A 24,434-nucleotide genomic window follows, 5' to 3' on the forward strand; every position below is an offset into this window, starting at 1 on the left:
ATTATAAAGGAAAATTAATTATAGAAAAACAAATGACTAGAGCAGAATTCGTTGCCCGGATAGGGAGAAAACGCTGTCTCAGTTGAAGGAAACAACGAGAAAGAGCATGCAGGTACATTGTAAATATTTTCCTGGAACCATTGTAAAAGGATGCACATGCAAGAAGAAAAATAGGAACAAGTAGCTCCAAATTTTACAATTGAAATAATCATAGAACTGCTTGGCTTGGTTACTAAGAAACAACCTGTGATTAATGGGAACTTGGGGAAATATTTTAATAGGACATCTAGAAACTAGGGGATGTTTGTTTTAAAAAATCTTTATAGAATATTTTCAGGTTTGATTGTGCTAAGATTGTTTGGCCACGTACCTGGTAATGTAATCAACTACGATATATAAACCTGTGATTGTAAACAATAGAGGAAGAATGGAGAATAAAGACATGAGAAAGAGAAACATGCAATGCTGATACTTTAAGAAGTGTAATAGAATTATTTCCTTTGCTGACGCTATCCATCCCTCGGGTATCCCGAGACTCACTAGAGCTGGACTCTGGCAATATATGGCCTTTATTATGTTGTGGAATCTTCCTTCGATGTCTACTGTGTGGAGGGTTTTTATCATAACCTGGTGTTGAATTTTTTCAAAAGCTTTCTCTGCTTCTATTGAGATGATCACATGTGTTTTCTCTTTCAATTTTTTAATATGGTGTATCACATTGATTGATTTGCATATATTGAAGAATCCTTTTATTCCTGCAATAAACCCCACTTGATCATGGTGTATTTTCCTTTTAATGTGCTGTTGGCTTCTGTTTGCTACTATTTTGTTGAGGATTTTTGCATCTATATTCATCAGTGATATTGTCCTGCAGTTTTCTTTTTTTGTGATATCTTTGTCTGGTTGTGGTATCAGTGATAGTGTCTCCATAGAATTAGTTTTGGACTTTTCCTCCCTCTGCCATATTTTGGAAGAGTTTGAGAAAGACAGATGTTAAACTCTTTAAGCCAGAAAGGACTGGCAGGACATCTTAAGTGATGAAGGAGAAAAACCTGCAACTAAGATTAATTTTTTTTGAAATATGTGAGATCACACCATGTTTGTTTTTATATGCCTGACTTACTTCTTAAGTACTTCTCACTTCATCGTACTTCTGCTCAACATCTCTTACTATTAGAGATGTTGACTTAACATAGTGCCCTCAAGGTGCACCCATTTTGTTACAAAAGGCAGCATTTTCCTTCTACTATGCCTGAATATATTTTTATTGTGACACATTTTTTTTCCTGCCACACAAAATACTTTTCTGTGCCACATTTTCTTTTTCCATCTATTCCGCCTAAGTGTGTTGTTTTCCTGTTATGGCATTTGAGAATGATGGTGCAGTGTACATGGGATGCAGGTATCTTTATGACTCGGTGATTTTCCTTCCTCTATAAAAATATCCAAAGATTTTTTCTGGATGATTTAGTAGTTCTACATTTTTAGCTTTTTGAGGAATCTTCAAACTGGTTTCTAGAGCGGCTATACCAGTCAGCATTCCTAACAAGAATGTAGGAGGGTTCCCTTTTGTCATGCCTGCTATCTTCTCTTTTTTTTTATAATAGACAATCTAATAGATATGAGGTGATATTCCACTACAGAGGTTTTGCACTTTCCTAATATATGTTTGTTATTAGCTGCTTATCTCGTATGTGTTTCTAATATTTTCTGCAATTCTGTAGATTGCCTGTTAATTCTATTGATTGTTTCCTTTATTATATAGGAATGATTCAGTTCAATTTCACTTCACTTAACTTTTGATTTTGTTGCCTGCTCTACTGCTGTCATAGCCAAGGAATTATTGCCAAGGCCAATCTTGAGAAGTTTGTTCCTTATCTTTTCTCAATGGATTTGAAACATTTAGGTCTTATCTTTAAAGCAATTTCCCCAACATTTCTGAGATACAATTGACATATAACGTTGGCAGTTTTAAGGTACACAGCATGATGGTTAGATTTACATCTATGCTGTGAAATAATGTGATAATAATGTTAGTTAATACTTCTATCACCTCACATGGTTACCAAATTTGTGTGTGTGCTGTAAGAACATTTAAGATCTACTTTCCGAGTAACTTTTAAACATGCAATAACGTATTGGTAACTAACTCACTATCCTGTAATTTAGATCCCAAGAAGTTACACATTTTATAACATGAAATTTATGCTCTCTGACTATCATCTCCCTATTTCTCCGAACCTCACACCTATTAAATACATATACACTCTTTTTTTTGAAGACCTCAGCCATTTAGATTTCATAAATAAGTGGGATCACACAGTTTGTCTTTATGTCTCTGATTGTTTCACTAAGAATAATGCCTGCAAGTTGATTATATGTGGTCACAAATTGCAGGAATTTCATTATATGACTGTATAATATCCACTGTCGTAATATATACATTTCTTAATCCATTTAATCATTGATAAACGGTTAGTGACTATGCCTGGCATATTTTAGATAAATATTTACACAGTGAACATGGGAGTGCAAATATCTCTGTAAGTTAACTGATTTCATTTCTTTCAATTATGTATATTCAGAAATGGAATTGCTAGGTTATATGGTGGTATTATTTTTAGAATTTTGAGGAACATCCATATTATTTTCCATAGTGGTTGTACTAAGTTACACTACCACCAAAAGTCTGTAAGTGTTCCCTGTTTTCTACATGCTTGACTACACTTTTATGTCTTTTCTTTTTCATAATAACCACTATGAAATGCGTGAGTTGCTATCTCATTGTGGTTTTATTTTGCATTTCTCTTACTATTAAAGAGGTTGAGCAAATGTTCATGTGTCAGTTGGTCATTTGTAAGTCTCCTATGGGGGGAATATATCTGCTAAGATCTTCAGCCCACCTTTTAATTAGATTATTCAACTTTTCTAAAAAAAACTAAGTCTTTTTTATGTTTCAACATTAGTCCTGTAGCTGGCATGTTGTTGGCAAATATTTTCTCCCATTCCATAGGAGAATTCTTATGCCTCCTGTTCCTTTGCCTCTTCACTCTGTTCAAGTTTCTTTTTGTGCAGAGGCTTTTAAATTTGATGTTTTCACACATGTTGAATTTTCTTTTTGTTCCTTCTTCTTTTGGTATCATATCCAAAAGAATCATTGCTGACACAAATGCCTTGGAGATTTTTTTCTGTTTAATTCTAAGGATTTTGTGATTTCTGTTCACGTTGTGTTAATTTTTGAGTCATCTAAGATGGGTGTTCAATTTTATTCTTTTCCATGTGGATATTCAGCTTTTCCAACACTACTTAGTGTAAAGTCTATTTTTACTCCATTGTTTATTCTTGTCTTCTTTGTCATGTGTTAGTTGACTGGACATGGCTGAGTTTATTTCTGGGCTCTCAGTCCTATTCTATTGGTATTTTGTCTGTTTTTATTCTAATTTCACATTATTTTGGTTACCGTAACTTTGTATAATAGTTTGAAACCAGGAAGTGAGTTGCACCCAGCTTTGTTTATCTTGCTGAAAATTGCCTTGTCTATTTTCAGTGTCCTTTGTTGTTTCGTACAATTTTTAGGATTATTATTCTATTTCTGGGAAAATTGTCATTGAAATGTTGATTGGGATTCCATTGAAACTGTAGATAGCTTGAGGTAGCGTGAACATTTTAACAGTATTAATTCTTTCAATTTAGAAATATGGGATACTTTTCTATTTACATATATCTTCTTCAGTTTTTGTAAATGTTATATTTTTAGGTGTACAGATGGTTTTGTCTCCTTGCTTAAATGTATTCCTAACATTTTATTGTTTTAGGTGCTGCGGTAAATGTAAGTGTTTTTTTTTTTTTTCTCTCAGGTATTTTCTTGTTAGTGTATAGAAATGCAACTAATTTTGTATTCTTATTTCAAATCCAACAAAATTACTGATTTCATGTATTAGTTCTAACAGTTTCATGGGGTTTTGGTGGAGTCTTTAGGATTTCCTGCATACAGAATATGTCATCTTCAAACCAAGACATTTTAAATTCTTCCTTTCCACTTTGGATCCCTTTCATTTCTTTTCCGTGCCTAATGGTTCTGGCTAGGGATTCTACTATTATGTTGAAGAGAAGTGGTGATAGTGAGCATTTTTTATTTGTTCCTGTCTTAGAGGAAAAGTTTTCCGCTTTTCATCTTGAATATGATGTTAGCTGTGGGCTTGATAATATATGATCTTTATTACATTTAAAATGTTTCTTCTCTCCCCAGGTAGTTGAAAGCTTTAATCAAGAAAATTTAGAAAATTCTTTCAAACATTTCTTCTGCATGCTATTCGTGTCGTAAATTAAAATTTTTGATTTAAAAATGTTAACTGCCCTTGCATCACCAGGAATTATTTCACCTTAGCATGTTGAACATTTTAGTGTGTTTTTGAATTTGGTTTGCTAGAATTTTGTTGAGAATTTTTGCATCTATATGTACAAGGATATTAGCTTGTAAGTTCTGTGCTTTTTGTTTTGTTTTGTTTTGTTTTGTGTTCCCTTCTATTTCCTTATGTGGCTCTGTTAATCAAGAAAATCCTGGTTTTATAAAATGAGTTTGGAAATGTTTCCTCTTTTGTAGTTATTTGGGAGAGTTTGGGAAGGACTGGCAATAAATCTTCATTAAATGTTCAGTAGAATTCACCAGTGAAACTAACTGATCCTGGGCTTCTCTTTGTTGGGAGAGTTTTGAATAGTGCTTCAATTTCCTAAGTCAGTATTTGTATGATCAAGATATTTTTTGTTTGTTTGTTTTTTGCTTCTTCATGATTGTCTTGCTATGTTTTATATAGGAGTTTTTGGAGATTTATCCATTTTTGTAACCCAGTTTTTTAGCATTCTTTATAACTATTTGTATGCTATGGTGTCAGCTGCAATTTCTCCTCTTTCAGTTAAAGTTTTATTTATTAAGCTCTTTTTTTCTCTTCGTTAGTCTTGCTAAATCTTGTCAATTTTATGATCCTTTCCAAATTCCAACACTTGGATTCAGTTTTTCCTAATTATCTGATATTTGTTTTATTCATTTCCATTTGAATCTTTCTTATTTTTTTCCTTTTATTCCTGGTGCTTAATTTGTTCATTTTTCCTAGTCCTTCATGCATATGCACAAGTGGTTTATTTTAGATTATTCTTTTCTCTTTTAGAAGAATCTATGATTGCTAAAATTAATTCATCCATTGACTGATTTTTCTATATTCCAAACGTTTTGGTATGTTGTCATTTTCGTTTATCTGAAGGTAGTTTCAGATTTCCCTTTTGACTTCTTCCTTGACCCATATATATTTCCAGTGTGTGTTGTATAAGTTTACATATAAGGGATTTTTCTTTTTCTCTTGTTATTGATTTCTAGCTTCATAACATTATGATCAAAAAAGATGCTTAATGTGACTCTGATCTTCTTAAATTTGTTAACGCTTGCTTTATGTTTCAAGACAGTGTCCATTCTGGGAAATGCTCCTTCAGCACTTAAGCAGAATATGAATTTTGGTACTGTTGAATGGAAGTTTTCTATAAGTTTATTAGGTACATTCTGTTTCTTTATTAATTTTCTAAGGTAGAAAGTGGGATAATACAGTCACTTACTATTATTTGTTTTATTGTTGATTTATCCTCTCAGATCTTTTTTTTTTTTTTTTTTGTGGGCGGGTGTGGGTATACGGGTCTCTCACTCTTGTGGCATCTCCCGCTGCAGAGCACAGGCTCCGGACGTGCAGGCTCAGCGGCCATGGCTCACGGGCCCAGCCGCTCCACGGCATGTGGGTTCTTCCCAGACCGGGGCATGAAGGCATGCCCCCTGCACGGCAGGTGGACTCTCAAGCACTGCGCCACCAGGGAAGCCCTCTATCAGATCTCTTAATGGTTGATTTAAATATTTGTTTAATCCCGCAACGTTCAGTACCTATATATTTACAATTATTATTTTATCTTGATAAATTGATCCATTATCATTGTATACTGACCTTATTTATCACTTGTGACCTACTTTGACTGAAAGTCTGTATTACCTGAGATTGGGAGATCAAGTCCTGCACTTGTTTGGAAACTGTTTGGACTATCAATTTCTATTCCCTCACCTTCAGCTTATGTGTGTCCTTAATGATAAAATGGTTCTTTTAGACAGCATATTGTTTTTTTATCATTTATATGGCAATATAATTGTTTTACACTGTTGTGTTAGTTTCTGCTGTATAGTAAAGTGAATCAGCTATAGGTATATTCCCATATCCACTCCCTCTTGCATCTCCCTCCCACCCTCCCTATCCCACCAAGCTAGGTGGTCACAAAGCACTGAACGTATCTCCCTGTGCTATGCAGCTGCTTTCCACTAGCTATCTATTTTACATTTCGTAGTGTATATATGTACAGACGACTCTCTAACTTCATGCCAGCTTACCCTTTCCACTCACTATATTCTCAAGTCAATTCTCTATATCAACATCTTTATTGCTGTCCTACACCTACATTCATCAGAATGTTTTTTTAATTCCCTATATATATATATATATATTAGCAAAAAGTTTGTCTTTTGTTTCTTTCTGACTCATTTCACACAGTATGACAGACTCTAAGTCTATCCACCTAACTGCAAATAGCTCAATTTTTATTTCTATTTATGGCTCAGTGATATTCCATTGTATATATATGACACACCTTCTTTATCCATTCTTCTGTCAATTGATACTTAGGTGTTTACCTGTCCTGGCTATTGTAATTACACCTGTAATGAACTTTGTGGTCTATGACCCTTTTGGAATTATGCTTTTCTCAGGGTATATACAAAGAAGCGGGATTGCGGGGTCATATATTAGTTCAAGTTTTAGGTTCTTAATGACCTCCATATTGTTCACCATAGTGGCTGTAACAATTTACATTCCCACTAACAGTGCAAGAGGGTACTGTTTTCCATACACCACTCCAGAATTTAGAGTTTGTAGAATTTTGAAGTTGATGGCTATTCTGACTAGTGTGAGGTGACACCTCATTGTAGTTTGATTTATATTTCTTTAATGATTCATGATATTGAGCAACCTTCTATGTGTTTTATTGCAATCTGTGTATCATCTTTGGAGAAATGTCTATTTAGGTCTTCTGCCCACTTTTGGATTGTTGTTTGTATTTTTTGGTTTAGAGCTGCATGAGCTGCTGGTAAATTTTGAAGATTAATCGTTTGTCAGTTGCTTCATTTGCAAATATTTTCTGATTCTGAGGGTTGTCATTTGGTCTTGTTTGTGGTTCCCTTTGTTGTGAAAAATGTTTTAAGTTTCATTAGTTCCCATTTGTTTAATTTTGTTTTTATTTCCATTTCTTTAGGAAGTGGGTCACAAAGAATCTTGCCGTGATTTATGTCATAGAGTGTTCTGCCTATGTGTTCCTCTAAGTGTATGATAGTGTGGAAACTTACTTTTAGGACTCTAATCCATTTGTGTTTATTTTTGTGTATGGTGTTAGGGAGTGTTCTGATTTCATTCTTGTACATGTAGCTTTTCAGTTTTCCCAGCACTACTTGTTGAATAGGATGTCTTATCTCCATTGTATATTCTTGCAACCTTTATCAAAAAGTAGGTGACCATATGTGCATGGGTTTACCTCTGGGCTTTCTATCCTGTTCCGTTGATCTATATTTCGGTTTTTGTGCCAGTATCGTACTATCTTGATTATTGTAGATTTGTAGTATAGTCTGAAGTCCTGGAGCCTGATTCATCCAGCTGCGTTTTTCTTTCTCAAGAGTTCTTTTGGTATTTAGTGTCTTTTTTTGTTTCCATACACACTGTGTAATTTTTTCTCCTAGTTCCCTGGAATATGCCATTGGTAATTTGATAATGATTGCATTGACTCTGTAGATTGCGTTAGGTCATATAGTCATTTTCACTATGTTGATTCCTACAACCCAAGAACATAATATATCTCTCCATCTCTTTGTATCCTCTTTCATTTCTTTCATCAGCGTCTTATAGGTTTCTGCATACAGGTCTTCTGTCTACCTTGGTATATTCGTTCCTATTCTATTTGTTGCAATGGTAAATGAGAGTGTTTCCTTAATTTCTCTTTCAGATTTTTCATCATTAGCCTATAGGAATCCCAGAGATTTCTGTGCATTAAAGTTGTATCCTGCTACTTTCCCAAAATCATTGATTAGCGCTAGGCATTTTCTGGTAACATCTTTAGGATTCTCTCTGTGTAGTATCAGGTCATCTGCAAAGAGTGACAACTTTAGAGTACCTCCCAGAACTTCTGCTGGCAGTGTCCTTGTCCCTATGGTGAGCCACAACAGCCCCCCGCCTCTGCAGGAGACCCTCCAACATTAGCAGGGAAGTGTGGCCACGGCTGCCTTACCGGAGAGCAGGTCTTCCCTTGCCTTGCGAGCCCTGGGGTGGGGCTCACTTTACGCCTGGTGTGGGGTTGGTGTGATCAGCTTCGCAGTCTGGAAGGCTTTAGGAGTTCACAGTATAAAAGACTTTCGAAGTAAAATGCAATCAATATTTCCAGCAATTCCCAAGAACTCTGAATCGGCTGTTGAATGGGAGGAAGCATTGAAATCCAAATGAGATGAGCATGGTGGGTGAAGTCCAGAACGATTGATACGGGAAAAGCTGACTTTGGAGATGTCACAACAGCAAAGGGACTCGATGGATTTCTCCTCAGGAACACATGCAGATTGTTGAGTGAACCTGTGGGATGGATGGCATTCAGTGTCCTCATAGGAGGCCAACAGTCATTTATGTGTGCTGTACTTTATTACAACTGATTTGGTTATGTTCATGTGGGGGGGGGTGTTGGAGGGAGGGCAACGTTTTCCCAAAGTTAGGAAGACTATTTAAAAATATATGGGTACCTTCTCGATGTGAAGGAAATCCCAGGGGAAATACTTTTATGCCTGTAACAGTTGGAACCAAGTTTTTTACCTGAAAAAAAAATTATAACGTATGATTAAAAATCTTTATAAACAGACTCCTAACAGCAGTAGTACCTCTAAGTCTAATTAAATAAGTTTCAGCAGCCTTTCTTGTCCGTATGTGGCTGTCAGAACTCGGAGGACTTGCTCCTGTTAGGCAGACTCCAAAGTGACGGGTTAATGGGTGAATCCTGTCCATCAGGCACTGGGTGTGGCTCTCTTGTCCTGAACACAGTCTTTGATTTGTATATGCCAGTCATTTACCTGACAGCCTCACCTTAGGCCTGTAAATTCTTAGACAAGAAGCCAGTAACAGATTATGATAACTTGAAAGGATAATCATGTGAAAATGATGATATTATGGGTATAAAATGTACTTTTTTGACAAGTTGGTTCGGGGTCCCTAAACACTGACTGACAGTTTATAGCTTTATTTCAGTTGTCAATATAAAAATAGTCCAATTATCACCTATCTTAACAAATATTTTTAACCAAAATATACCTGAGAACTCAGTCTCAGGTAAATTAAATTTTAAGAAAAGTACTTTAACATGTCAGTATGACCAGAAAATTAACCTCTGGTTGAATATCATTGTGTATTTTCTTTATAATTGCTTAGGCTTTAATTAACAATCAGTTTTAAAAAGTACATTGAAATTTATCTGTTAAAATGAAACCTTTTAGTTTTAAGAAAAAAATTTAAATGAGATGTCAAGTGCCTAATGTAACATTTTTCTCTGGACTGTTACCCTATTAAAGCTGCTGTATTGTTAATTAAAAAGAAAAAGAGTGACAACTTTAATTCTTCTTTTCCAATTTGGATTCCTTTTATTTCCTTGTCTTCTCGGATTGCTGTGGCTGAGACATCCAAAACTATGTTGAATAAGAGTTGAGAGGGTGGGCAACCTTGCCTTGTTCCTGATCTTAGTGAAAATACTTTCAGTTGTTCACCATTGAGGACGATGTTTGCTGTGGGTTTGTCATATAAGGCCTTTATTATGTTCTGGAATCTTCCCTCTATGCCTACTATGTGGAGGGTTTTTATCATAAACTGGTGTTGATTTTTTTCGAAAGCTTTCTCTGCATCTATTGAGATGATCATATGTGTTTTCTACTTCAATTTGTTAATATGGTGTATGACATTGGTTGCTTTGCATATATTGGAGAATCCTTGTATTCCTGGAATAAATCCCACTTGATCATGGTGTATTTTCCTTTTAATGTGCTGTTGGATTCTGTTTGCTACTATTTTGTTGAGAATTTTTGTATCTATATTCATCAGTAATATTGGCCTGCAGTTTTATTTATTCATTTATTTTTTTGATATTTTGTCTGCTTTTGGTATTAGTGATGGTGTCTCCATAGAATTCGTTTTGGATTTTTCCTCCCTCTGCTACATTTTGGAAGAGTTTTAGAAGGACAGGTGTTAAACACTCCAAGCCAGGAAGGACTGGCAGGACATCTTAAGTGATGAAGGAGAAAAACCTGCAAAGAAGATATATTTTTTAAATATGTGAGATCACACCATGTTTGTTTTCATATGTCTGACTTACTTCTTAAGTGCTTCTTTCTTCGTCGTACTTCTTCTCAAAATCTCTTACTATTAGAGATGTTGATTTAACATAGTGCTCTCAAGGTGCAGCCATTTTGTTACAAAAGGCAGCATTTTCCTTCTACTATGCCTGAATATATTTTTATTGTGACACATTTTTTTCCTGCCACACAAAATACTTTTCTGTGCCACATTTTCTTTACCCATCTATTTAGCCTAAGTTTGTTGTTTCCTGTTATGGCATTTGAGAATGATGGTGCAGTGTACATGGGATGCAGGTGTCTTTATGATTTTGTGTGTTTCTTTCCTTATAAAAATACCCAAAGGGTTTTTTTCTGGATGATTTAGTAGTTCTAATTTTTAGCTTTTTGAGGAATTTTCAAACTGGTTTCTAGAGTGGCTATACCATTCAGCATTCCTAACAAGAATGTAGGAGGGTTCCCTTTTGTCATGCCTGCTATCTTCTCTTCTTTGATATTAGACAATCTAATAGATATGAGGTGATAATCCACTACAGAGGTTTAGCACTTTCCTAATATATGTTCGTCGTTAACCACTTATCAGGTACTTGTTTCTAATATTGTATGCTATTCTGTAGATTGCCTCTTAATTCTATTGATTGTTTCCTTTATTATATAGGAATGTTTCAGTTCAATTTCAATTCACTTAACTTTGGTTTTGTTGCCTGCTCTACTGCTGTCATAGCCAAGGAATTATTGCCAAGGCCAATCTCGAGAAGTTTGTTCCTTATCTTTTCTCAATGGATTTGAAACTTTTTGGTCTTATCTTTAAAGCAATTTCCCCAACACTTTTGAGATATAATTGACATATAACGTTGGTAGTTTTATGGTACACAGCATGATGTTGAGATTTACATCTATGCTGTGAAATAATATGATAATAATGTTAGTTAATACTTCTATCACCTCACATAGTTACCAATTGTGTGTGTGTGCTGTAAGAAAACTGAAGATATACATTCCCAGTAACTTTTAAACATGCAATAAAGTATTGGTAACTAAGTCACTATCCTTTAATTTAGATCCCAAGAATTTACACATTTTATAACAGGAAATTTGTGCTCTTTGACAATCATCTCCCTGTTTCTCCCCACCTCACACCTATTAAATATGTATAAACTCTCTTTGTGATGAACACACCATTTAGATTTCATAAATAAGTGGGACCACACAGTTTGTCTTAATGTCTGATTGTTTCACTAAGCATAATGCCTGCAAGTTGATTTCATGTGGTCACAAATTGCGGGAATTTCTTTATATGACTGTATAATACCCATTATGGTAACATATACATTTCTTAAGCCTTTTTATCATTGATAAACAGTTAGTGACAATGCCTTGCACATTTTAGATAAATATTTATACAGTGAACATGGGAGTGCAAATATCTCTGTAAGTTAACTGATTTCATTTCCTTCAAATATGTGTATTCAGAAATGGAATTGCTAGGTTATATGGTGGTATTATTTTTAGTATTTTGAGGAACATCCGTATCATTTTCCATAGTGGTTGTACTAAGTTACATTCCCACCAAAAGTCTGTAAGTGTTCCCTGTGTTTTACATGCTTGACTACACTTTTCTCTCTTTTCCTTTTCATAAAAACCACCAGGAAATGTGTGAGTTGATATCTCATTGTGGTTTTATTTTGCATTTCTCTTACTATTACAGATATTGAGCCAATATTCATGTGTTGCTTGGTCATTTGTATGTCTCCTATGGCGGGAATATATCTGCTAAGATCTTCAGTCCACGTTTTAATTAGATTTTTCGCTTTTTTTTTAACTGAGAGTGTTTATGTTTCAACATTCTCCTGTAGCTTGCACGCTGTTGGCAAATATTTTCTCCCATTTCACAGGACAATTCCTATGTCTCCTGTTCAGTGCCTCTTCACTGTTCAAGTTTCTTTTAGTGCAGAGGCTTTTAAATTTAATGTTTTCACACATGTTGAATTTTCTTTTTGTTCCTTCTACTTTTGGTATCATATCCAAAAGAATCATTGCTGAGACAAATGTCTTGGAGATTTTTTTTCTGTTTAATTCTAGGGATTTTGTGATTTCTGCTCATGTTGTGTTAATTTTTGAATCGTCTAAGATGCATGTTCAATTTTATTGTTTTCCATGTGGATATCCAGTTTTTCCAACACCACTCAGTGTAAAGCCTATTTTTACTCCATTATTTATTCTTGTCATCCTTGTCAAATGTTAGTTGACTGGACATGGCTGAGTTTATTTCTGTGCTCTCAGTCCTATTCTATTGGTCTATTGTCTGTTTTTATGCTAGTCTCACACTATTTTGATTTCCGTAACTTTGTATTATGGTTTGAAACCACGAAGTGAGTTTCATCCAGCTTTGTTTATCTTGCTGAAAATTGCTTTGTCTATTTTCAGGGTCCTTTCTTGTTTTGTACAATTTTTAGGACCGTTATTCTATTCTAGGAAAATTGCCATTGAAAAGTTGATTGGGATTCCATTGAAACTATAGACAGCTTGAGGTAGCATGAACATTTTAACAGTATACATTCTTTCAATTCAGAAACATGAGATAAGTTTCTATTCACTTGTTTCTTCTTCAGTTTTTGTGAATATCATATTTTTAGGTGTACACATGTTTTTGTCTTCTTGCTTAAATGTATTCCTAAGATTTTATTGTTTTTGGTGCTGCTGTAAATGGAAGTGTTTTCTTTATTTTTCTGTCAGCTATTTTCTAGTTAGTGTATAGAAATGCAGCTAATTTTGTATTTTTATTTCATATCCAACAACATTACTGAATTCATTTATTAGTTCTAACAGTTTCACGGGGTTTTTGGTGGAGTCTTTAGGATTTCCTGCATACGTAATATGTCATCTTCAAACAGAGACATTTCTAATTCTTCCATTCCACTTTTGATCCCTTTTATTTCTTTTGCTTGCCTAAAGGTTCTGACTATTGTTTCTAGTATTATGTTGAATAGGGGTGGTGAGAGTGGGCATTTTTTATTTGTTCCTGTCTTAGAGGAAAGATTTTCAGCTTTACACCATGAATATGATGTTAGCTGGGACCTTGATAATATATGACCTTTATTACATTTAAAATGTTTCTTCTCTCCCCAGGTAGTTGAAAGCTTTAATCAAGAAAATTTAGAAAATTCTTTCAAACATATCTTCTGCATGCTATTCGTGTCATAAATTAAATTTATTGATTTAAAAACATTAACTGCCCTTGCATCCCCAGGAATTATCCCACCTTATCACGTTGAACATTTTATTGTGCTATTGAATTAGGTTTGCTAGAATTTTGTTGAGAATTTTTGCATCTATATGTAAAAGGATATTAGCCTGTATGTTCTGTGGTTTTCACTTGTTTGTTTGTATGTTTGTTTTGTTTTCTTTTGTTTTGTGTTTCCCTTGTTATTTCCTTATCTGGCTTTGTTATTCAGGAAAATGTTGGTTATGTAAAATGAGTTTGGAAATGTTTCCTCTTTTGTAGTGATTTGGGAGAGTTTGGGAAGGACGGGCAATAAATCTTCATTAAATGTTCAGTAGAATTCACCAGTGAAACTAACTGATCCTGTGCTTCTCTTTGTTGGGAGAGTTTTGAATACTGCTTCAATTTCCTAAGTCATTATTTGTATGATCAAGATATTTTTTGTTTGTTTGTTTGTTTTTGCTTCTTCATGATTGTCTTGCTTCATTTTATATAGGAGTTGTTGGAGATTTATCCATTTGTGTGACCCGGTTTTTTATCATCCTTTATAATGATTTGTGTGCTATGATGTCAGTTGCAATTTCTCCTCTTTCAGTTAAAGTTTTATTTATTAAGCTCTTTTTTGCTCTTTGTTAGTCTAGCTAAAGCTTGTCAATTTTATTATCCTTTCCAAATGCCATCACTTGGATTCATTTTCTCCTAATTATCTGATATTCATTTTATTCATTTCCATTTGAATCTTTCAAACTTTTTCCTTTTATTCCTCGTGCTTAATTTGTTCATTTTTCCTAATCCTTCAGGCATAAGTTTAAGTTGTTTATTTAAATCATTCCTTTCTCTTAATATAAGAATTTATGATTGCTAAAAATAATTCCTTCTTTAGACTGATTTTTCTACATTCCCAAAGTTTGGGTATATTGTAATTTTTGTTTATCTGAAGGTAGTTTCAAGTTTCCCTTTTGAGTTCTTTCCTGACCCATAGGTTTTTCCAGTGTGTGCTGTATAATTCTACATATTAGGTTTTTTTTTCACTGTTTCTATTGTTATTGATTTCTATCTTCATAACATTATGATCAAAAATGTTGCTTAATGTGGTTTTGATCTTCTTAAATTTGTTAACGCTTGCTTTATATTCCACAACAGCATCTATCCTAGGGAATGCTCTATCTGAACTTAAGAATAATGTGGAATCTGATTCTGTTGGATGGAACTTCTATATAATTTTATTGGGTACATTCAGTGTCTTTATCAATATCCTAAGGTATAAAGTGAGAGAATATAGTCCCTTACCATTATTAGTTTTACTGTTGATTTCTCCTATCAGATCTGTTGATGGGTAATTTATATATTTGTTTAATCCTGCAACGTTCAGTACATATATATTTACAATTATTATAATCTCTTGATAAATGCATCTATTATCATTGTATACTGATCTTCTTTATCAATTGTGAACTATTTTGACTGAAAGTCTGTATTACCTGAGATTGGGGGAGCCAGTCCTGCTCTTGTTTGGAAACTGTTTGGACTAACAGTTTCTATTCCCTCACCTTCAGCTTATGTGTGTCCTTAAAGTTAAAATTGCTCTTGTAGACAACATATTGTGTTTTTTTATCATTTATATGGTAATTTAATTATTTTACAATGTTGTGTTAGTTTCTGTTGTATAACAAAATGAATCAGCTATAGGTATACATATATTCCCATATCCACTCCCTCTTGCATCTCCCTCCCACCCTCCCTATCCCACCAAGCTAGGTGGTCACAAAGAACTGAACGTATCTCCCTGTGCTATGCAGCTGCTTTCCACTAGCTATCTATTTTACATTTCGTAGTGTATATATGTACATACCACACTCACACTTCGTGCCAGCTTACCCTTTCCACTCCCCATGTTCTCAAGTCGATTCTCTACATCTGCATCTTTTTTCCTGTGCTGCTCCTACCTTCATCAGAAACTTTTTTTTAGATTCCATATATATGTGTTAGCAAAGTGTTTTTTCTTTTTCTCTTTCTTACTTCACACTGTATGACACACTCTAAGTCTATCCACCTAACTGCAAATAGCTCAATTTAATTTCTCTTTATCTCTGAGTAATATTCCATTGTATATATATGCCACACCTTCTTTATTCATTCATGTGTCGATTGACACTTAGCTTTTTCCCTGTCCTGGCTATTGTAATTACACCTGTAATGAACTGTGTGGTCCATGACTCTTTTTGAATTATGGTTTTCTCAGGGTATATGCACAGTTGTGGGATTGTGGGGTCATATATTAGTTCTACTTTTAGTTTCTTAATGACCACCATACTGTTCTCTATAGTGACTGTAACAATTTACATTCCCATTAACAGTGCTGGAGGGTTTCCTATTCCCTACACTCTCTCAAGAATGTATAGTATATTGATTTTTTGATGACAGCTCATCTGACTAGTGTGAGGTAATACCTCATTGTAGATTTGATTTATATTTCTATAATGATTCATGCTCAACATGAAAGGTTGAGCAAACTTTCATGTGTTTTATTGCAATCTGGGTATCATCTTTGGAGAAATGTCTATTTAGGTCTTCTGCCCATTTTTGGATGGTTTGTGTGTTTTGGTTTACAGCTGCATGAGCTGTTGGTAAATTTTGGAGATTAATCCTATTTCAGTTGCTTCATTTGCAAATATTTTCTCCCATTCTGAGGGTTGTCGTTTCGTGTTGTTTATAGTTTCCTTTCCTGTGAAAAATTTTTGTTTCACTATGTCCCATTACTTTAATTTTGTTTTTATTTCCATTTTTCTAGGAAGTGGGTCAAAAAGAATCTTGCTGTTATTTATGTCATAGAGTGTTCTGCCTATGTTTTCCTCTAAGTGTTTGATAGTGTCTCACCTTACATTTAGTCCTTTAATCGATTTGTGTTTATTTTTGTGTATGGCGTTAGGGAGTGTTCTAATTTCATTCTTGTACATGTAGCCATTCAGTTTTCCCAGCACCACTTGTTGAAGAGGATGTCTTATTTCCATTGTATATTCTTCCCTCCTTTATCAAAAATAAGGTGACCATATATCTGTGGGTTTACCCCTGGGCTTTCTACCGTGCTCCATTGATCTATATTTCTGTTTATGTGCCAGTACCATACTGTCTTTATTACTGTAGCTTTTAGTATAGTCTGAAGTCCAGGAGCCCGATTCATCCAGCTGTTTTTCTTTCTAAAGATTGTTTTGGCTATTCGGCATGTTTTTTTTTTTTTTCCATACACACTGAATTTTTTTCTTCTAGTTCCCTCGAAAATGCCATTGGTATTTTGATAGGGATTGCATTGACTCTGTAGATTGCGTTATGTCATACAGTCATTTTCACTATGTTGATTCTTCAAACCCAAGAACATGGTATATATCTCCATCTCTTTGTATCCTCCTTCATTTCTTTCATCAGCATCTTATAGGTTTCTGCATACAGGTCTTTTGTCTACCTGGGTATGTTTCTTTCTATTCTATTTGTTGCAATGGTAAATGAGAGTGTTTCCTTAATTTCTCTTTCAGATTTCCCATCATTAACCTATTGGTATCCCAGAGATTTCTGTGCATTAATTTTGTATTGTGCTACTTTACCAAATTTATCGGTTAGCTCTATTCATCTTCTGGTAGCATCCTTAGGATACTCTATGTGTAGTATCAAGTCATCTGCAAAGAGTGACAGCTTTACTTCTTCTTTTCTGATTTGGATTCCTTTTATTTCCTTTTCTTCTCTGATTGCTGTGTCTGAAACTCCCAAATCTATGTGGAGAAAGAGCTGTGAGGGTGGACAACCTTCTCTTGTTCCTGATCTTAATGAAAATACTTTCGGTTTTTCACCATTGAGGATGATGTTTGTTGTGGGTTTGTCATATATGGCCTTTATTATGTTGAGGAAACTCCCCTCTATGCTTACTATGTGGAGGGTTTTTATCATATATTGGGTTTGAATTTTTTCGAAAATTTCCCTGCATCCATTGAGATGATCATATTGTTTTTCTCCTTCAATTGGTTAATATGAAGTATCACGTTGATTGATTTGCATATATTGAAGAATCCTTGTATTCTTGGAATAAACTCCACTTGATCATGGTGTATTATCCTTTTAATGTGCTGTTGGCTTCTGTTTGCTACCATTTTGTTGAGGATTTTTGCATCTATATTCATCAGTGATATTGGCCTGTAGTTTTCCTTTTTTTTATTATATCTTTGCCTGGTTTTGGTATCAGGGTGATTGTGGCGCCATAGAATTAGTTTTGGAGTGTTCCTCCCTCTGCTATATTTTGGAAGAGATTGTGAAGGACAGTTGTTAAATTCTCCAAGCCAGAAGGGACTGGCAGGATATATTTAAAGTGATGAAGGAGAAAAACCTGCAACGAAGATTAATTTTTTTTTCCTATAAGTGAGATTACACCATTTTTGTTTTTATTTGTCTGATTTACTTCTTAAGTACTTCTTACTTCTTCTTTCATCATACTTCTTCTCAACATCTCTTACTATTAGAGATGTTGACTTAACATAGTGCCCTTAAGGTGCACCCATTTTGTTACAAAGGCACCATTTTATTACTAGTATGCCTGAATATATTTTTATTGTGCCACTTTTATTTCCTGCCACACAAAATAACTTGCTGGGGCACCTTTCCTTTATCCATCTATTCAGGCTAAGTGTGTAGTTTTCCTGGTATGGCATTTGAGAATGATGGTGCAGTGTACATGGTATTCAGGTGTTTTTTAGAGTCGGCATTTTTCCTTCCATTTTATAAATAACCAAAGATTTTGTTCTGGATGATTTGGTAGTTCTAATTTTTGGTTTTATGAGGAACCTCCAAACTCTTTTCTAGAGTGGCTACACCAAACAGCATTCCCAACAAGAGTGTAAGGTGTTTCCCTTTTGTCATGCCTGCTGTCTTCTCTTTTTTGATAATAGCCAATCTAACAGATATGAGGTGATATCCCACTACTGAGGTTTTGCACTTTCCTTATGTATGTTGGATATTAGCCACTTCTAAGGTACGTGTTTGTAAATATTTTATACTATTCTATAGATTGCCTGTTAATTCTGTTGATTGTTTCCTTTATTATGTAGGAATGTTTCAGGTCAATTTCACTTCACTTAAATCTTGATTTTGTTGCCTTCTCTCCTGCTGTCATTGTCAAGAAATTATTGCCAAGGCCAATCTTGAGAAGTTTGTTCCTTATCTTTACTCAAAGGCTTTGAAACATTTAGGTCCTATCTTTAATACATTTTCCCCAATATTATTGAGATATAATTGACATATAACCTTGGTAATTATAAGGTACACAGCATGATGATTAGACTTACATCTATGTTGTGAAATAATGTGATAATAATGTTAGTTAATACTTCTATCACCTCACATAGTTACCATTTTTTTGTGTGTGCTGTAAGAACATTTAAGATCTCCTTTCCTTGTAACCTTGAAATATGCAATAAAGTGTTGGTAACTAAGTCACTATGCTGTAACTTAGATCCCAAGAATCTACATATTTTATACCAGGACATTTGTACTCTTTGACTCTCATCTCCTTATTTTTCCCAAACCCACACCTATTAAATACATATCAACTCTCTGTTTTGATGACCTCTGCCGTTTAGATTTAATAAATAAGTGGGACCACACAGTTTGTCTTTATGTCTCTGAATGTTTCACTAAGCATAATGCCCACAAGTTGATTTCATGTGGTCACAAATTGCAGGATTTTCTTTATATGGCTGTATAATATCCATTGTGGTAATATATACAGTTCTTAATCCGTTTATTCATTGATAAACAGTTAGTGTCTATGCCTTGCATATTTTGGTAAATATTAATACAGTGAACATGGGAGTTCAAATATCTCAGTAAAGTAACTGATTTCATTTCCTTCAAATATGTATATTCAGAAATGGAATTGCTAGGTTATATGGTGGTATTATTTTTAGTACTTTGAGGAACATCCTAATTATTTTATGTAGTGGTTGTACTAAGGTATATTCCCACCAACAGTCTGTAAGTTTTCCCAGTTTTCTACATGCTTGACTACACTTTTCTGTCTTTTCCTTTTCATAATAACCACTAGGAAATGTGTGAGTTGACATCTCTTTGTGGTTTTATTTTGCATTTCTCTTACTATTACAGATGTTGAGCAAATGTTCATGTGTCTCTTGGTCATTTGTAGGTCTCCTATGAAGGTAGTATATCAGCTAAGGTGTTCAGCCCACGTTTTAATTAGATTATTCAGCTTTTTTTTAATTGAATCCTTTTATGTTTGGACATTAGTCCCGTAGCAGGCATGTTGTTGGCAAATCTTTTCTCCCATTCCATAGGAGAATTCTTATGCCTCCTGTTCAATGCCTCTTCACTCTGTTCAAGTTTCTTTTTGTGCAGAGGCTTTTAAATTTGATGTTGTCACACATGTTGAATTTTCCTTTTGTTCCTTCTACTTTTGGTATCATACCCAAAAGAATCATTGCTGAGACAAATGCCTTGGAGATAATTTTCTGTTTAATTCTAGGCATGTTGTGATTTCTGTTCATGTTGTGTTAATTTTTGAATCGTCTAAGATGGGTGTTCAATTTTATTCTTTTCTGTGTGGATATCCCGTTTTTCCAACACCACTCAGTGTAAAGTCTATTTTTACTCCATTGTTTATTCTTGTCGTCCTTGTCAAATGTTAGTTGACTGGACATGGCTGAGTTTATTTCTGGGCTGTCAGTCCTATTCTATTGGTCTATTGTCTTTTTTATGCTAATTTCACACTATTTCGATTACCATAACTTTGTATAATAGTTTGAAACCAGAAAGTGAGTTGCAACCAGCTTTGTTTATCTTGCTGAAAATTGTTTTGGCTATTTTCAGGTTCCTTTGTTGTTTTGTACAATTTTTAGGATTGTTATTCTATTTCTAGGAAAATTGCCATTGAAAATTTATTGGGTTTCAAATGAAACTATAGATGGCTTTAGGTAGTGTGAACATTTGTACAGTATTCATTCTTTCAATTCAGAAACATGGGATAAGTTTCTATTCACTTGTGTCTTCTTCAGTTTTTGTAAATGTCATATTTTTAGGTGTACAGATGTTTTTGTCTCCTTGCTTAAATGTAGTCCTAACATTTTATTGTTTTTGGTACTGCCGTAAATGGAAGTGTTTTATTTCTTTTTGTGTCTGCTATTTTCTTGTTAGTGTATACACATGCAACTAATTTGGTATTTTTGTTTCACAGCCAACAACATTACTGAATTTGTTTATTAGTTCTAACAATTTCATGCGGTTTTTGGTGGAGACTTTAGGATTTCCTTCATACAGCATATTTTATCGTCCAACAGAGGCATTTTTACTTCTTCCTTTCCACTTTTGATCCCTTTCTTTTCTTTTTCTTGCTTAATGCTACTGGCTAGGTATTCTAATATTATGTTGAATAGGAGTGGTGATAGTGGGCATTTTTTATTTGTTCCTGTCTGAGAAAAAATGTTTTCAGCTCTTCACCATGAATATGATGTTAGCTGTGGGCTTGTTAATATATGACCTTTATTACATTTAAAATGTTTCTTCGCTACACAGTTAGTTGAGAGCTTTAATCAAGAAAGTCTAAAAAATACTTTCAAACATTTCTTCTGCATGCTGTTCCTGTGGTTAATTAAAAGTATTGATTTTAATATGTTAACTACCCTTACATCCTAAGGAGTTATCCCACCTTATCATGTTGATCCTTTTAGTGTGCTATTGAATTTGGTTTGCTAGAATTTTCTTGAGAATTTTTCGATCAATATGTACAAGTATATTGGCCTGTAAGTTCTGCGTTTTTTGTTTGTTTTGTTTTGTGATTCCCTTGTTATATCTTTATCTGGCTTTGTTAATCAGATAAATGCTGGTTTTATAAAATGAGTTTGGAAATGTTTCCTCTTTTTTAGTTATTTGGTAGGGTTGGGAAGGCCTGGCAATAAATCTTCATTAAATGTTCAGTAGAATTCACCCATGAAATGATCTGATCCTCGACTTCTCTTTGTTTGGAGAGTTTTGAATACTGAATCAATTTTCTAATTCATCATTTGTATGATCAAGACATACTTTTTTTTTGTCTTCTTCGTGATGGTCTTGCAACATGGTACATTAGAGTTAGTGGAGATTTATGCATTTGTGTGACCCTGTTTTGTAGCTTTCTTTATTATTATTTGTATGCTAGGGTGTCAGTCACAATTTCTCCTCTTTCAATTAAAGTTTTATTTATTAAGTTCTTTTTTCTCTTCATTAGTCTAGCTAAAGCTTTGTCAATTTTATTATGCTTTACAAATACCAGCTCTTGGATTCAGTTTTTAAATAATTATATGATTATTGTTTTATTCATTTCCATTTGAAAATTTCATATTTCTTCCTTTTATTCTTGGAAATTAATTTGTTCCTTTTCCCTAGGCCTTCATGTATAAGGATAAGTCGTTTATTTAAGATCATTCTTTTCTCTTAATAAAAGAAGTTATGAATGCTAAAACTTCACTCTTTAGATTGATTATGCTACATCCCCAAAGTTTTGGTATGTTGTCATTTTTGTTTATGTGAAGGTAGTTTCAGATTTCCCTTTTGACTTCTTCCTTGACCCATAGATTTTTCCAGTGTGTGCTGTTTAATTTTACATATTAGGAATTTTTCACTTTTTCTCTTGTTACTGATTTCTAGCTTCATAACGTTATGATAAAACAGGATGCTCAATGTGGTTTTGATCTTCTTAAATTTGTTAAGGCTTGCTTTATGTACCAAGGCAGTGACTATCAGGGGGAATGTTCCATCAGCACTTAAGAAGCATGTGGATTCTGGTTCTGATGAATGGAAGTTCTCTATAAGTTTATTAGGTACCTTCTGTGTCTTTATTAATTTTCTAAGGTAGAAAGTGGGATAATATAGTTCCTTAGTATTATTATTTTTACTGTTGGTTTCTCCTCTCAGATCTCTTAATGGTTGATTTAAATATTTGTTTAATCATGCAACATTCAGTACATATATATTTACAATTATTATAACCTCTTGATAAATTGATCCATTATTATTTTATACTGACCTTATTTATCACTTCTGAACTACTGTGACTGAAAATCTGTATTAAATGAGATTGGGAGAGCCAGTCCTGCTCTTGTTTGGAAAGTGTTTGCACTATCAGTTTGTATTCCCACACCTTTAGCTTATGTGTGTCCTTAAAGTTAAAATGGCTCTTATAGAGAGCATATTCCTTTTTTTTAACACCTATATCGGAGTATAATTGCTTTACAATATTGCATTAGGTTCTGCTGTATATCAAAGTGAATCAGCTATAGATATACACATATTACCTTATCCACTCCCTATTGCATTTTCCTCACACCATCCCTATCTCACCCAGCTAGGTGGTCACAAAGCACTGAACTTATCTCCCTGTGTTATGCAGCTGCTTTCCACTAGCTATCCATTTTATATTTGGTAGTGTATGTACGTCTATATGACTATCTCACTTCGTGCCAGCTTATCCTTGACCCTGCAAGTGTTATCAAGTCGATTCTCTACATCTGCATCTTTATTCCTCTCCTGCCCCTACGTTCATCAGAACCTTTTTATTTTCTGATTTCGTACATAAGTCTTAGCAAACAGTTTTTTCTTTTTTCTTTCTGATTTACTTCACGAAATATGGCAGACTCTAAATCCATCCAACTAACCACAAAGAGCTCAAATTCATTTCTATTTATGTCTGAGTAATATTCCATTTTATATATATATGCCACACATTCTTTATCCATTCTTCTGTCCATGGACACTTAAGTTGCTTCCATGTCCTGGCTATTGTAAATAGACCTGTAATGAACTTTGTGTTCCATGACTCCTTTTGAATTATGGTTTTCTCAGGGTATAAGCACAGTAGTGGGATTGCTGGGTCATATGCTATTTCTAGTAGTAGTATCTTATGACCTCCATACTTTTCTCCGTAGTGACTGTAACAATTTACATTCCAAACAACAGTGCCAGAAGTTTCCCTTTTCTTCACACCCTCTACAGAATTTATTGTTTGTACCGTTTTTGTTGATGGTCATTCTGACTAATGTGAGGTGATACCTCAGTGTAGATTTGATTTACATTTCTTTAATGATTCATGATATTGGGCAACCTTTCATGTGTTTTATGGCAATCTGTATATCATCCTTGGAGAACTGTATAGTTAGATCTTCTGCTCATTTTTGGATTGTTGTTTGTGTTTTTGGTTTGGAGCTGCATGACCTGTTGGTAAAATTTGGAGATTAATCATTTTTCAGTTGCTTCATTTGCAAATATGTTCTCCTATTCTCAGGGTTGTCTTTTGGTCTTGTTTATGGTTTCCTTTGCTGTGCAAAAGCTTTTAAATTTCACTAGGTCCCATTTGTTTATTTTTGTTTTTACTTCCATTTCTCTAGGAGGTGGGTCAAAAAGAATCTTGCTGTGATTTATGTCATAGAGTGTTCTGCCTAAGTTTTCCTCTAATTGTTTGGTCATGTCTGACTTTACATTTAGGACTTTAATCCATTTGTGTTTATTTTTGTGTATGGTGTTAGTGAGTGTTTTAATTTCATTCTTGGACATGTATCCGTCCAGTTTTCCAAGCACCACTTGTTGAAGAGGATGTCTTATCTCCATTGTATATGCTTGCCTGCTTTGTCAAAAATAAGATGAGTATATGTGAGTGGGTTTATCTCTGGGCTTTCTATACTGTTACATTGATGTATATTTCTGTTTTTCTGTCAGTACCATACTGTGTTGAGGACTGTA

General features: G+C 34.2%; 1 long non-coding RNA gene and 1 pseudogene across 2 annotated transcripts in view; one reads left to right on the plus strand and one right to left on the minus strand.

Annotated features, from left to right (window-relative positions):
- The window catches only part of LOC308609709, a 1,094,809-nt gene that overhangs the window by 275,724 nt on the left and 794,651 nt on the right, over window positions 1–24,434 (minus strand). The gene's annotated exons all lie outside the window — the stretch shown is intronic.
- Window positions 1–24,434, plus strand: part of LOC308609646 (ubiquitin-like modifier-activating enzyme 1) — a 44,237-nt pseudogene that overhangs the window by 2,375 nt on the left and 17,428 nt on the right. The window lies entirely within an intron of this gene.

Source organism: Mesoplodon bidens (assembly GCF_964165515.1).
Source record: "Mesoplodon bidens genome assembly, chromosome: Y".
Classification (NCBI taxonomy): Eukaryota; Metazoa; Chordata; class Mammalia; order Artiodactyla; family Ziphiidae; genus Mesoplodon; species Mesoplodon bidens.